The following is a 16,764-nucleotide window of genomic DNA, read 5'->3' on the forward strand; positions in this document are numbered from 1 at the left end:
TTATTTTAATTAATTCCTTATTAGTTGCTTCAGTTTTCTAATGGGATAATCATCTTTTGTTTACTATTACGTGTATTTATATTCATGCAGATATTCTACATGATTTATACTGGCATAATATTTGCATAAAAAGTTTATAGTAAACACAAAATTATTTTCATATATATATATATGTATACGTATATATTTTTGCTCAACAAATTTTGCCTACCAAACTCCTCCTAGAGTTTTTGGTCTACATACATGAAACTTCATATATAAGGTGTTTGAATCCATGCAAAACTATATTTCGGTTTTAGCCCAGAAAAGTTGGTGCAAAAGTGTGAAAATTTTTAAAAATTAAATTTGTCAGGTGAAGGTCGAACGCCGCCATTACGAACGTATAACTTAGTAGCTATTGGTTCATGTTTTAATTTTCAGCCTTACAGTAAATATGTTTTCATAGCCCAGTCATTGACGGCAGAGGCAGAATAAATCGTGAGCTGAACGTTTTGGTTTCGATTCTCGGTGGTGGCGCAGGAGTCTTTTTTTTTTTTTTAATACTTTTTAAATCATTACTATATATTGCATCCAATCTATCCATCTATATGTCTATAAAAATGAAAATGTCTGTCGGTCTTTTCTCTATGGTAGTTAAGGAAGACTATTATACAGAAAGGCATTATTTTACATATTCACACTTTTTAATATATACATATGCACATAACCTTATGAACAGTACATAGGGCCCGAGCAAAGCTGGGCAAAACTGCTAGTATATATATATATATATATATATATTTATTTTTTTTCTTTTAGATCATTTTAATTAGGTTCTTGGTAATATCTGAAATTTGTCTGCTTTGTTTATGATATAAAAAGGGCAAATTTCTATATGTCCAGCTAAAACTTGAAAAATACACAACAAATACTCACAAAGTTTTTTTTTTTTAAATTGGCTTAACCCCAGAGGTATAATATCTAAAATTAAACAAAGCTTCATTATTTGAGGGTCAAATGGTCATTTATATCGTTTAATGTTTTTTTTTTTAACATTTTTTAACATTATCATATAGTCCAATCACGGTTTTCCAACCACTAATGAAAACTGACTTATTTTCACAGAGTTATTTCCCTTATTATGACTGGTAATGCGTGTGTGTGTGTATTTACAGAGTAAGGAATGGGCTGTGCAATAAAAGGGGGAAAGAGAGAAGGATAGTTATTTTACACTTTTGCCTTGAGCAGCGTTGGTTAATCCCGCTATTTTATCTAAAATCAAAGGTTATAGTTAACTAGTTTATTAATGCTAACAAGAATACAAAAGTCAGTCATGAGATTGTATAACATAAGGATGAACCAAAGTCTTAACGAAGGCTTACTTCTCCAAAGTGTATGAAGTATTCCTGAATTTACGCCATGAAAACTTTGATAGCTTGAAAACTATTTAATTGATAGGATTGGAATTTTGCAAGGTTGTTAATGTGATCAAAATGCATCAGATCCATGCAGCAAATTAAAAAAAAACCAAAAAAACATAAGACAGAAGTTGAAATTCAAATCATACAAGTTACAAGACTTTATTGGCTACAATATAGACCAAGTAGTAAGTCTTTATGATGAATAGAAACAAACTTATCACCAAAAATGTTACCGTCACTGTTTTTCTAACTGTTGACAGACATTTGCAGATTAAACCAGTTCTAGGTAAAATTATGACTGATATTTTGAGCAAGTTTGGTGACGATTAGTTAAGTAATGTGCAAACATTATGGTGTACATGAATTAACTTAATTGAAAACATATGAAGTGCCTTCAATAAATTTCCAGACTTTTTTGTACAGGCATTTAAAAATTATCGTAGTTTTGTTATTGCAATACATCTTATGAGATGACTGACCAATTTTTATGACTTCAAGTTCAAATGAACAGCTACAGCAGGAATTGGAATACACCATACTAAAGCCTGATTGTCACAGCTAGTGAATTTCTAAAATGTAATCTGGACAAGTCTGTTTTGAATTTGAAAAAATGTCACAGAAATGTATGGAATGCTTCAGACTGCTTTTGGACCATCTTGCATAAACTGAGCATCAGATTTTGAGTGACATAAGAGATTCAAGGAAGTCTGTGAAAGATGATGAGAGGTGCGAGAAGTTAGGAAGTCAGACCACCAGAGTTGATTGACCAAAAAACGAATTTCATGGATACGGGCCGTCATGTGTCTATCAAGCAAATAAGTGCACAGTTTGATGTCAATGTAGCAACTGTACACACAATTATTTGCAAGGAACTGAAGATGCAGAGGACTTGCGCAGAGTTTGTCTCAAGGGTGCTTGGAGAAGATCAGACTATTTGACCAAGATTGGCATCAAGACACTTTGTCACCCTCCTTATGGTCCAGACCTTGCTCCCTGTGACTTTTGGTTATTCCCTAAGCTCAAGGAAAACCTTAGAGGCTGTCATTATGACACAATTGAGGAGATGAAAGCGGCTGTAGTGAGGGTCACGGACACGCTCACACAAGAGGACTTCCATGGGGCCTTCCAGAAGTTCTTGGAACGGTACAACAAATGCATTGCAGCCGGAGGAGATTACTTCGAAGGGGACTTAAGTTTCATGTGTGTACTATCAATAAAAGTCACATATAAAAATGTCTGGAAACATTTAAGGCATCTTGTAACCTTTTTGGCAGAGGTAACTATTCTAAAATATTTCAGCAACTTCTGTTTAGTGATAAAACTTAAATGTAAAAAATTAATCACATAAAATTGACAGTGGAAATAACCAGAATTTTTCGAAAGATACAATACTTTAATCTAATATATAAAGTAAGGTTAGCCCTTTTTTCAATTTTTGTTGGCAATAGTTTTCTTCCTACAAATTCAATATGTATTTGATTCTGATTTCACATTGTTTGGGGGTGGGTCACTGTGTAGCATAAGCAATGACAGGCGATGCCAGATAATCTTGCTAGCCTAGGCTAAATTGATTGTTTGTAATTAAATTCTAGTTGAAATAAATGTTCATATAAATATAAACTAGAAAGATGTTTAGAGAAATAGTATAAACAAAATGGGTTTTACAATGATTAAAATAATTTAAAATAGGTCTGACCTCTAGCAGTATGACGTAAAGGTCACTTAAGATGACATGGATCTTAGAATTAAACGTGGAGATTGAATTAGTAAAGAGTTGGGTTTTTGGAACTGACAAGAGAAGTTGGTTTCTCCGAACAACCAGGAGGCGGGTCGCATTCAGATTAAAAATGTGAATAAGAACGGTTCTTGCAACTTTGAGAAGAAAGGGACTACCAGAATAAAGAAATGTAAATATTATTTTTCCATGTTGGTCTTTTTCTTTGGAGAAGTTGACGATATTTATTCCAGGTCCGATGGTCGAAACAAGTGAACCAAAAACCGGTTGAATGGAACCTATCAGACAAGAAAGTATTGTCTCCTTCAATGTTTTGAAATCTGTATGTTCTGTGAACAGTCCCTTAAATGTTATACATACGTTAACAATCACTAGCAATCAATATACAAATATATATATATATATATAGTTATGTATGGACACACAAACCCAAATATACCCACTGACGTTTCAAATCTCTGTAATATTACAACTGTAGTATGTTGTTAAGACTAATAAAATCCAATTCAATTTTATTTTACCAGAAATTAAATTGGGTTGGAATTATTTTCATATGGATGCCAGCATAAAAAAGGGACAAAACCTATTTGACAATACAGAGTTAGTTTCTTTTGTTCAAAACACAAAAATAATATTATGTAAAAAAAAAAAAAAATTCAGAGTGGAGAGCCATTCTTATAATAGGTAAGTAATCCTAAAAGGAATAGCAAACGAAACAACTACCATAGAGAAAAAAAAATCATCCAATTGTGAATATTAAATGTACTTATCCCAAGCAAAAACATCAGTATCACTTCCATCAGAAGCTTTGAATTTTAAAGAACTCCAAGTGAATAAATTCTAAGTATTAATCTAGTCAGATTTAGCAGTGGCTCTACTCATGTCAAGACAAAATGCTATGGTTGATAAATTCAAAGAAATTTACTATCTTTTATACAGCAATTCTGGTACCTGATTGGTTTGTTCTCATCATCCCTTGCTATGAATATAATCATCCGGGTTTGTATTACTGTACACATAGATTCGAAAAAGTTGTCAAAAAACAAATATATAACAAATAAATGTTATCAAAGGCAAGATAAGTTACTTTCCTACCAAACTGGATATATTTTTCGTGTTTTTATTCAATGTAACATGTTTATTCAGCTCGAAAACCATACAGTGTTTACCGATGTATTGGAACATTCAAGATGGCGTCTTATTCTCTCTTTAACACGGTAAGTTTGGGAAAAGGTGTTATAAATAAAAAACCGGATAAAATACTGTTAAAAACTCGCTCAATATATGTTACCGTGACATAGGTTGACATATATTCGGCGGGTTTTTAACAGTATTTTGTATAGTTTTTTTTATTTATAACACCTTTTTCCATACTTACGATGTTAAAGAGGGTGTGAGACGCCATCTTGAATTTTCGAATACATCGGTAAACACTGTATGTTTTTCGAGCTGAATAAATATGTTACATTGAATAAAAACACAAAAAATATATCCAGTTTGGCAGAAAAGTAACTTATCTTGCCTTTGATAACATTTATTTGTTATATATTGTTTTTTTGACAACTCTTTCGAATCTATGTGTACAGTAATACAAACCCAATCATCCAAATCGTTGTGATCATACTTAACCCTGCATTAGTCACCTGTTCCAAACAGTTAGTCCCACGGGGTGTTTTATACATCCCAATACAAAAATGTTTATATTGTTATTTCGTAAGTACTTTTTTTTTTTTTTTTAATTTTTTTTTTTTTTAATTACATTTTCACCCCAAACAAGGCACATTGCTACTTTGGTGTAGGGGGCTACTATTAGGGGCAGCAACTACTGGGCACTATGTAGGGATTGTGGCAGCAAGATGTCGGTTCACGTTGCACTTGAACTTCTGCATGTCAGTACAGTTAGGGAAGCAGGAACCTGGAATGGAATTCCAGAGTCTAGCGGTTCTGGGGAAGAAACTACTGGAGTAGAAAGATCTTTTACATCTAGGGAGCTCTACTGTGTGGGGGTGGGATTTAGCTGCCTGTCGGGTTTGTCGAGAGTGTCTACGTCGTGGGGGCACAAGTGTCTGCAGTTCGTCAGAGCATTCACCATCAAAATACTTGTAGAACAAGCAGAGAGATGCAACGTTTCGTCGATGGGACAGAGGCTGAAGCTTAGATGCCAGTTCAGGGCCTATCAGATTGGCGACTCTTTTTTGAACCTTGTCTAGGAGCGAGAGACTAGTAGCAGATGCACCAGCCCAAATGTGACAATACTCCATACATGGGCGAATGGTGGCCTTATAGAGGTACAGGATACTTTCAGGTGTCAGTAGTTTTCTAGCACGGTAGAGAGAGCCTACCTTTTTTGCAGCGGCCCTGGCAATGTTTTCAATATAATTGTTCCAGCTCATGTTTCCTGTGAACGTTAGGCCAAGCAGTTTGAAAGATGTACTCTCAGACAGGGAGTCACTGGCCATTGCTATTGGTGGCAGAGAAGGTTTCTTGTAATTATTGAAGGAAACCAGTTTAGTCTTGGCAGCATTGAATGTGACCATCCATTTATGTCTCCATTCCACTACAGATTGGAGGTCATCCTCTAGTGTTTTTGCCATTTCTTTAGATATGTGTTCATTTGTTTTCCTGTCATGCCTGTTATAGAGTGTAGTGTCATCAGCATATATACCATCTCAGAGGCAGTTTTGTCGGGGAGGTCATTAATAAATATCAGGAACAATAGAGGTCCAAGAATAGACCTCTGAGGCACTCCCGCATTTATATCACACTGTTTAGATGTTCGACCGTCGAGGACAACCTGGATTTTTCTTTTGTCTAAGAAGGATTCAATTATGCTAAGTATTCTACCAGTGATACCGAATGATTTAATTTTCCTGAGGAGGCCCTTGTGCCATACCCTGTCAAAAGCCTTAGATATATCTAGAGCTACTGCTCTGCCTTCCCTCGCTTTGTCCAGTGAATGGTATATACGTTCAGAGATTACAGTGAGGATGTCAGCTGTGGAACGGGCTTGTCTAAATCCATATTGTTTGTCAGTCAGTACTAACTGATCACCCATCTAAGTACTAACCAGGCTTAAAGTTGCTTAACTTTAGTGATCTGATGGGAACCTATATTTAAATTTAGTTATTTCAAACACCTGCATTGGTGTATATTACATCACGCGTACCCCTCTCCTTTATCCGGTTATAATGCATTGGCTACAACAGTGATTTACAAAGAATCGTGATCAGATGTCACAGAAAAATTGTCTGCGATGGATCAAAGAAAACAAAAAGGAAAGCATTGGTATTGAATGACATTGAAAAAGTGTTGATACGTCATAAAGCATGCAAACAATTCCAAATAATCATTAAATCTTATTGTCCTTTTGTTTGCACAAAGAAAGAAACGCAACTAAAAACTTCAAGAATCATTTAATCAAAGACGATAATTGACTTTCTATGCGTTTCCAATTCACTTTCTCTCGTCAGAAAGCAACACAAGTATGAATAAGCCTAATAAAAGTGATTTCTATACAATTCAAAGTGGAGTCACAGTAAATCAAGATAACAAAAAACAGTTGCCACAATTCTTTTCCTTGTCAAGTTGGTAATTTCTATTCTTTATGGGGGAGAGGGGAGAGGAAATGGTAGCGAGCACATGGGTGGCAGTTAACGTTTTAGCGAGTGCCATGTTTGTAGTGGGCAATCGGAAGAGAGATAAACCTAGAGGGATGGTGAGAGATAGTAACAAAAAGCAAGAACAGGGCAATTGGTTAGTCCGATGGGGTGTTCATACACCCCAATACAAAAATGTTTTTATTTTGTAAAATATAATTATCCTGCTGGTTCAGAATATACCTACAGTCCCTATTGAATAGTTTGAATCACTTGTAGCTTGTTGATATTAATATAAAAAATACAATAAAATTAATTATAAAACTAAGGAAAAATTAAGATATTACATTAGCTAAACTCATAGTTACAAGACTGAAAGGGTAATCTATATATATAAAAGGCAAAATGTGTGTGACCATTTCGTGTATGTCTTCAAAAGGCTTTTCACGCACACGGTTCCGATGTCATTACGATCGCTTACAACTGTTTATATGGGTCCTAAATAATAATATGTACGATTTGGGAAAGTGCGTCGCATCTAGATTTATTTACGTCGACTTTTACAAAATTATTGCTATTTTGGCTTCTCGCGTGTTGATGAGGCTTTTTCGTATAAAAAGCGAAACTAATTCAAAGTTAACAATGAACAACGTTCTCGGCATTGTGCCGGGAAATGTTCAGAAGCAATCAGCTTTGATCAATGTTGTACATCAGACAATTGTTATTCAATCTGGACAATTGGGAGCTGGTTCCCCTCCCCCCAACAGATGTTGGGGGGGAAAAAAACAAAACAGTCAAACTTGGGTAAACAACTGCGTAACTTCTATTTGACCTTCTTAATTAGGTCAAATGAAAGCAGCAGAGTTAACTTTTATTGCGCACGCCTGTTTTTATAGTTTAATAAATAAATTCAAACCTGAGTATGTTGTATGTATGTTGCGGTGGCCTAATGGGTAACTTTGCCCGGGTTTTTTTTTCACACATTAATTTCCAACTCAAGGGTACGGGTTCAATTCTCATACTCACCTACCAAAACATTTTTTTATTATTATTTAACCCCCCCTCCCCCCTGGAGTTTTGATTTACCTCAAGACACCCGGGCATCTCCGGGTACCTCCCGCTAGTAAATTGTAAATAAAATAATACCATCAAAACTTATAAAATACATTTTGGCAAGTGGCCAGGTTTGTAGTGAGCAATCAGAAGAAAGCTAAAACTAAAGGGACGGTGAGATATAAACAGAAAGCAATTTTTGATTTAAAAGCTATTATCTCTGATCAATAAAAACATGGTTATAGTCAAGATTTTCTGCTCTTTTTCACCTCTAGTTTCTGCTCTGCAGGAGGGGGAGGATGGTGACAAGCAAGATATGGTCCATTTTGATTAATAATTATCTTCCTCTCAGATAATGTGAAAGCCCTCTCCCCTTGCCTTCCCCTGGTAAAAAACGGCTTTCTTATCCACTTGACCATCTCTAATTACGCAGCCAAATGAATAGCAGAAGCCAAAAGGGTGAAAGAGTAGACACTCTTGACTATAACTAAATTTTTACCTAGGTGGTCTCCATCAAATTCAAGTTCAGAGGGTCTGTAGCTGTTTCTTACCATTGTAGACTATATCGATACTCAAGGGCTAATTGGAATAGTTTTAGGTCTTTATTTTTTTTAAATTACTCTGTAATCTATTTTCAGAAACAATGTGTTTGTGTCACCTCTGATGCATCCAATTTTTTCATGACTGGTATCATTATGACTGGTTTAATATTCTTTAAATTCAAACAATCAGCCATCGCACACGCCCGAGTATGCTACAGTTATTGTTCACAGAAATCACGATTTCAATTTCTCTTTTGAAATAAACAAATTCTTTGGTTCTGAGACAAAAAATTGGTCTTAAGTTCTTTTATTGTTACAGAACCTTTCAGTTTCAGAAAAAAATAAAGTAATAGAATTAAATCAACAAACTTATTGTAAGAACAATAAATTCGCCTTGTGGATGCATTGGAAAAGGCAAAAGCTAAGGTAGTAAACCCCGACAAAAAATCTGGTTTGGAGTTCCGATAGGCAGATGCTGAAGCACTGCAACACCTTTCCATCAATTTCTGAAGCTGTGCTGGCTCTGACCGTATTGGCTCGCCTTTCCGTCGGACTGTGTCTGCAATGCCGAGAGGTGGACCCTGGTAACTGAGCAAACTTAGGTCTCCTTACTAGGCCTGCATTTGGAAAGCCAATTCCACTTTCGAACTGTATAGTTAAAGCAGATACTGCAGTGCACCAGACTAGATGCAGAATTCCATTGTCTTATAAAACGGAAGGTTGGCATCATTCTGATAAATTTAATAATGGCATATATAACATCTAAGGTAAATGTCAATATATAAAATAAGAAAATTCTGATTCTGTTAATGAGAATTATGTGTACGTGTGTGTGTGTTACTTTTTAATTTTTTTTTTAACAACTGTTGATAACATACCTTTTCTTTCTCCACAAGGTACCGACCCCTTGAGGTTAATACCATCAGAAAAATGAGGAGAAAAAGAAACAATCTTCTTTGAAAAAGTTGTCTCCACAATTAAAGACCCATAAAAATAAATAAATATATATATATAACATAATTTGGCTTTGTAAATTTAAAAAATAAACATTTTTCTTTCAATTAGCATATTCTAAGGCATCTTTAGTTATTACAAAAATGTTAATAGTAAATAGTAAAAATAATCGTAAAAAGATTTAGATAATCTGATGTTTAATGAGTTCAAGAGAAAGTGAAGGGAGAAGGATATAGAGAGAATAGTGATGGAAAAGAGAAGAGTTTGGAAGAATAGATGTATATATACTAGCAAAAGTACCCGTCGTTGACTGGGTTCAAAAATAGCCTCCAGAAAATGGACTCTGATTTATTAAAGTATGATAGGTTATGAAAAGGAAGGGTTGTAATGAGATAGCTTCGAATTCGGGGGTATCAAAACCAAAGCAAAATATGATGAAAGTAAAAATAAAATAGATAAACCCCATAATTTATTACACCATACCTGTTCACACTGAAACACTTATCCCAATATTCTCTGGATCTATATTAAAAAACCTTGTTAAACTTTCTGACATATTTCCATTCTATGGAGGTTAGGCGCGAACGAACAAGCAATAATTTTATTATACCATATTTCTTCAAACTGAAATATAATTATCAAAGTATACTTATGCAGATAGATATGAAAAGTCTTTATTAAAGTTTGTGCCTATTTCCATTCTATGGAGGTCAGGCGCGAACGCAGACCCTCACAATTTTATTATACCATCCCTATTTAAGCTAAAACATACTTATGAAAGTATTCTTATGTACATCATCTTATATACATCTTATGTATGTCAAAAACACTTGTAAACGTTTTTTTTTATAATTTTTTTATTTCTATATTTTGTAGACCAGGCGCGTATACAGACTCCATAATTTTAACGAACCACCGTTCTGCAGGATCAAACATACCCATTCCTGTGTCTCGATACATCTTCTATCATTATATGTAATCTGTTTTTTAAAATAGTCAACCACATAGGAGCCTATTCGTGACCAAACACATACACACAGACATTCAGCTTTATATATATATATATATATATATATATATAACACAGCTTTTAAAAAATAAATATGAACCCCTGACAAATTTATGAAAAAACAAACAGATTCACAATAATTTTCATAAGACAAGAATAATTTTTTGGTAAAATGATAGAAAATTTGAGATTTATGTTTTGTACTTACCAACATTTTATGAGAGTCACTCCATGGTTTCCACTGTTTCTTTTTTTATTTTTTTTTATTGTTTATGCTGTTTGCTGAAGTAATGACCTTAAATAAATAATTTAATCCACGGGGCTGGGAATAAACAAAGAAAACCTCAAAGAGAAATACGAAATTTGTATGGTGTAAAAACAACTTGTAATGGGTATTGTTGTAATCAATTAGTTAATGAACTTAACTGTCAGCGAATAACTAATTTTTCTAGTTTTATTTACAACTGAAATTTATCTACTATGCAATAGCTCCTTGCCAACAATAATAGATAATTGTTTGAAGATATCTAGACATTAGACCATGATGAATTATGTCTCTTTCTGTCTTTGACTTTTTGAACATAAAATTAAAAAGGTAATTTCTTAGCAACTGATGAGTTCCAAGGTGTAAACAGTGTGTTAAAAAATTTGAGTAAAACTCCATTTTGTCAAAATCATGCTTCTTGCGGCATATTTATACATTTCAAAAGTGTTTTCCTCCAGATTACATGTGTTGTATTAAATAGATTTTAACTCGTAATGGTACTTCATTAAATATAGCGTGGAATGATTAAAGTTTTGCTCTAAAGAAAACAACACTACAGCTTTATTTTAAAACTTTTATTGAAAAAAATCAATTCAGGTAACGTGATTATGTAGTAGAGCTGACATCTAATCAATGTAGCCGCCTTCAGCCTCAATCATTGCCTCAATACAGGTCTAGAACTGGGAGTATGCTTTTTCCACAAGCGCCGGTAGATGGCAATGATCAGGCTGGCTTTGGTGTTGTAGGAGGTCATGTTGGTGATATTCTCGATATATGACCAAACGAAGTAGTCCAGCAGATTCAGGTTGGAGGAGAAGCCAGGGCCAATGAGAGAAGGCTACAAAGTCGTAGTACTTCTGAAGCCAAGCCTGGGTCTCTTCGGATTTGTGGACTGGCGCTGAATCCTGCCGCCACACTGTCTGCCAGTGGCCACTTGATTGCACCAGGGGATTACCAAATTCTTCAGCACATCCAGATAAATTATGGTGTTGATTTTCACGCCAACTTCGAAGATGTGAGGTGGCATGATGTGGCCCTCACTTAAAATCATACCAAAGACTAAACTGTAGCTGGAAACTTTATTTTCATTACCCTAGACATGTCTGTTATTTGTGATAATTCAACGATGCATTTTGAGCGTGCTGGCAATAGTCCTGTTATAACTTAGATCAGTAAAAAGCACGAGTTGTACAGTAGCGGATCTCCAATCTCGCTCATTGAATATTCTGTCACTTTCAGATATGATAGAAGCCTCTTATTGCTTTTGGAATTCGTACACAACTGGCCACAACTGGCCTGCAACAAAAAAAGAAAAACGGTTTTCACCGAACGGAAATGGAATCATGTTGTCTTTTCTAGGGCAACAATTTTATCAATCCCCCCCCTGTACACATTTATTTTATCACATTATGTTTAGCCCTTCCAATTCATCCTTTACCAGTTTAAAATATTTAGATTTTCAACGTTGTAAGCATAATTTTATTTTCTTTCATCAAGTTAGAACTCATTTTTTGTGAGTGGAATGGAAGTGGGGGTTACATTTTTAAATGTCTACTCTCCTGAGTGGGTGTATTATTTTCTGGGGGTGGGAGACACGAGTCATATGCAAAGTAACTTCTGATAGAAATAATTTGACTTCTAAAAAATATTCATTTAGAGCAGGGGTCTCCGTGCTTTTTAAATAGGGGGTCATATTGCTGACTTTTTAGAGCTATGCGTGCCAAAATAAAAAGAATACCTGAACGTGTTTTATACTCTTCTGCTCATCAGCTTTCCTTTTTAGTAAAACTGGTTCTCCAAAACCTCATTTTTAAAAATTATTTTCGGAACAAAAAGAAAAAAAAACAAAAAAACATGACACTTTTTACACATTTCCATTTTTAAAATATTTCCTAAACATAATTCCGCGGGCCGGATCTGGCTCGCTGGCTGTAGTTTGGAGACCCCTGATTTAGAGCATGTGTTATGATTATAGACCATAATTTTCTTGAATTTACATTAAGAATACGGTGAACGCATTAAACGTAGGCATTTATTTCCAAAAGTATATAATGTTTAATATTGTGATGGGAGAGAAAGAGAGGGGTGGAGAAGATATATAGAGAGCATTGTGATAGAGAAAAAGAGAGGAGGAAAGGAGGAGTAATATAGAGAGCATATTCTTAATCATTATTTGACTCTCGAGTATATATCCAACACAGTTAATCACTCACTCTACATAAAAACATAAGATATCAACGGATATATACCCGAAAGTCAAAACAATAAAAAGAATATGCTGTTGTCCTAACCGTAATCATATATACACAGATTTATTTATTTATTTTTTTTTTTTTATTTATTTTTTTTTTTTTTACACCCTTTGCTTGAAAGGCCGTTTACTAGAGACTACAGTTTGAGTTCTTCCAAATGGTCATGCATGTCAATAAGTGGTATTAAAAATGCTTGGAGGATGATTATCAAATTTATTACATTTTTTATTATTAATTCATTATGTTGCACTGTCCTATATACAAAAATCAAATAATTTGTCTTTTTAAATCTATAATATACAATAGTATTGCTTACTGTATAATTATTCTGAAGAAAGGATCAACTTCCAATTTCTTTCTTGTTGGTACCTTCTAAAAATTCTTGTGAAATTTGCTAAAATCCTATTTGTTAGATGATGTATGAACTTATATAAATGAATCTTGCCATAGTAAACCATTAATGCGAAAACGTTAACTTATTACCATTAATTTACATGTTAACTTATTAGCATTAATGCTAATAAGTTAATAGTAATAAGTTAACGTGTTAACATTAATTTATTACCATTAATGCTAATAAGTTAATATATTACCATTAATTTAATACCATTAACTTATTACCAAAAGTGCAACTCTTTGTATGAAGTACTTTGCTCGTTACCATTTTTATCTTGAATGTATTGCTTCTAGATTTCTAAAATACATCACAGTGTAACCAGTGTTCCGTTTATAGGAGAGTCACCATTACACTTTCTAAATAAAATAACTAATAGAAGAATGTGGTCACATCTTCGAAAATGTTATTTTGTTAGTTTAGTTTGAAAATTTAGAAACTCAAATAATGTTCTATAATTTTAAAAAATTTAAATGATTAAAATCTTTTTTTTTTTTCTGAGATTTTCAAAGATTTTGTGTGTGTGTGTGTGTGTGTGTGTGTGTGTGTGTGTGTGTGTGTGTGTGTGTGTTTTTAACAACGACTGTTGATAACATCAGACATATACCTTTTCTTTCTCCACCCGTTGAGGTTAATACCACTGGAAAAATTAGGAGAAAATTAAATAATTTTTTTGAAAAAGTTGTCTTGACAATTAAAGTCTCATATATATATATATATATATATATATAAAAAACATTATTCGGCTTCGCAAATTTTTCAAATAACATTTTTCTTTCAACCATCTTTAGTCATTACAAAAATGTTAGACATAATCTTAAAAAGATTTCGATAATCTGATGTTTAATGGGTTCAAGAGAAAGTGGATGGGAAAGGATATGGAGAGAATTGTGATGGAAAAGAGAAGAGTTTAGGAGAAGATATATGCATGTAATTGTGATGGGTGGGAGAGAGCAGGAATTGCGATAGAAGAGAAAAAGAGAGGGGAGGAGATATATAGAGAGAATTGTGATAGGAGAGAAATAGAGAGGGGGAGAAGATATATAGATAGAATTGTGATAGGAGAGAAAGAGAGGGGGAGGAGATATATAGATAGAATTGCGATAGGAGAGAAATAGAGAGGGGCAGAAGATATATAGATAGAATTGTGATAGGAGAGAAAGAGAGAGGGGGAGGAGATATATAGATAGAATTGTGATAGAAGAGAAAAAGAGAGAGGGGGAGATATATAGATAGAATTGTGATAGGAGAGAAAAAGAGAGAGGGGGAGATATATAGATAGAATTGTGATAGGAGAGAAAGAGAGAGGGGGGGAGATATATAGATAGAATTGCGATAGGAGAGAAAGAGAGAGGGGGAGAAGATATATAGATAGAATTGTGATTGGAGAGAAATAGAGAGGGGCAGAAGATATATAGATAGAATTGTGATAGGAGAGAAAGAGAGAGGGGGAGAAGATATATAGATAGAATTGTGATAGGAGAGAAATAGAGAGGGGCAGAAGATATATAGATAGAATTGTGATAGGAGAGAAATAGAGAGGGGGAGAAGATATATAGATAGAATTGTGATAGGAGAGAAAGAGAGAGAGGGAGAAGATATATAGATAGAATTGTGATAGGAGAGAAATAGAGAGTGGGAGGAGATATATAGATAGAATTGTGATAGGAGAGAAATAGAGAGGGGGAGGAGATATATAGATAGAACTGTGATAGGAGAGAAATAGAGAGGGGGAGAAGATATATAGATAGAATTGTGATAGGAGAGAAAGAGAGGGGGGAGATATATAGATAGAATTGTGATAGGAGAGAAAGAGAGAGGGGGAGAAGATATATAGATAGAATTGTGATAGGAGAGAAATAGAGAGTGGGAGGAGATATATAGATAGAATTGTGATAGGAGAGAAATAGAGAGGGGGAGGAGATATATAGATAGAACTGTGATAGGAGAGAAATAGAGAGGGGGAGAAGATATATAGATAGAATTGTGATAGGAGAGAAATAGAGAGTGGGAGGAGATATATAGATAGAATTGTGATGGGAGAGAAAAAGAGAGGGGGAGAAGATATATAGATAGAATTGTGATAGGAGAGAAAGAGAGGGGGGAGATATATAGATAGAATTGTGATAGGAGAGAAAGAGAGAGGGGGAGAAGATATATAGATAGAATTGTGATAGGAGAGAAAGAGAGGGGGGGAGAAGATATATAGATAGAATTGTGATAGGAGAGAAATAGAGAGTGGGAGGAGATATATAGATAGAATTGTGATGGGAGAGAAAAAGAGAGGGGGAGAAGATATATAGATAGAATTGTGATAGGAGAGAAAGAGAGGGGGGAGATATATAGATAGAATTGTGATAGGAGAGAAATAGAGAGGGGGAGAAGATATATAGATAGAATTGTGATAGGAGAGAAAGAGAGGGGGGAGATATATAGATAGAATTGTGATAGGAGAGAAAGAGAGAGGGGGAGAAGATATATAGATAGAATTGTGATAGGAGAGAAAGAGAGAGGGGGAGAAGATATATAGATAGAATTGTGATAGGAGAGAAATAGAGAGTGGGAGGAGATATATAGATAGAATTGTGATGGGAGAGAAAAAGAGAGGGGGGAGATATATAGATAGAATTGTGATAGGAGAGAAAGAGAGAGGGGGAGAAGATATATAGATAGAATTGTGATAGGAGAGAAATAGAGAGGGGGAGGAGATATATAGATAGAATTTTGATTGGAGAGAAAAAGAGAGGGGGGAGATATATAGATAGAATTGTGATAGGAGAGAAAGAGAGAGGGGGAGAAGATATATAGATAGAATTGTGATAGGAGAGAAATAGAGAGGGGGAGGAGATATATAGATAGAATTTTGATTGGAGAGAGAAGGGAGGAATATATAGAGGGAATTGGAATGAGAGAGAAAGAGGGGGACAACAACTGTTGTATTATTAATGATTAAAATGTGAAAATATTTATAAGTGACCACTTCAGAGGGACTTGATAAATTAAAAAAAAAATTATTGTAGTGTTTATAGGCACACATTATCCTAAAAATAATTATATTCAAAACATCAATGGGAAATGCTTCTTACGACACTATATATAAGTTATAGACAAGATAAAGTAAATGTGGGTTTATATTGATTTATTTGTTAGTTCAATAACGAAGAAAACATCATGGGTAAGAGGGGCTATAAATGCTAAGTATAAAGAATATTTATAGCCCCTCCTAACCATGTTTTCCTCCTCACTGAACTGACAAATAAATCCGTATATACTCGTATTAACTTTACTTTGTCTATAACTTTTTAATATGCTTATGTTCCATCCCTCATGTTGGGCTTCTTATACCTTGATAAGTCTTTATATAAAACATATTTCAATATTATTTAATCATATATATATATTTCAGGGTCCTGGATATGACCTTAAACTATATCCAGTGGTGAGGCCCCAGCTTGTGTGCTTTGGGGAGTGTGAAGCCACCCTTTAATTGCCATTGCTCCCAGGTCCACTGACCCGGAGTGGTAGTACCTGCTAGGGTCCCAACTATGGGTTAAATAGAAACCG

General features: G+C 34.4%; 1 protein-coding gene across 1 annotated transcript in view; it reads right to left on the reverse strand.

Moving 5' to 3' along the window:
* Positions 1–16,764, reverse strand: part of LOC145276763 (uncharacterized) — a 281,728-nt gene that overhangs the window by 95,277 nt on the left and 169,687 nt on the right. The window lies entirely within an intron of this gene.

Source organism: Euprymna scolopes, chromosome 5 (assembly GCF_053919585.1).
Source record: "Euprymna scolopes isolate OS-2025 chromosome 5, ASM5391958v1, whole genome shotgun sequence".
NCBI classification, from domain to species: Eukaryota; Metazoa; Mollusca; class Cephalopoda; order Sepiida; family Sepiolidae; genus Euprymna; species Euprymna scolopes.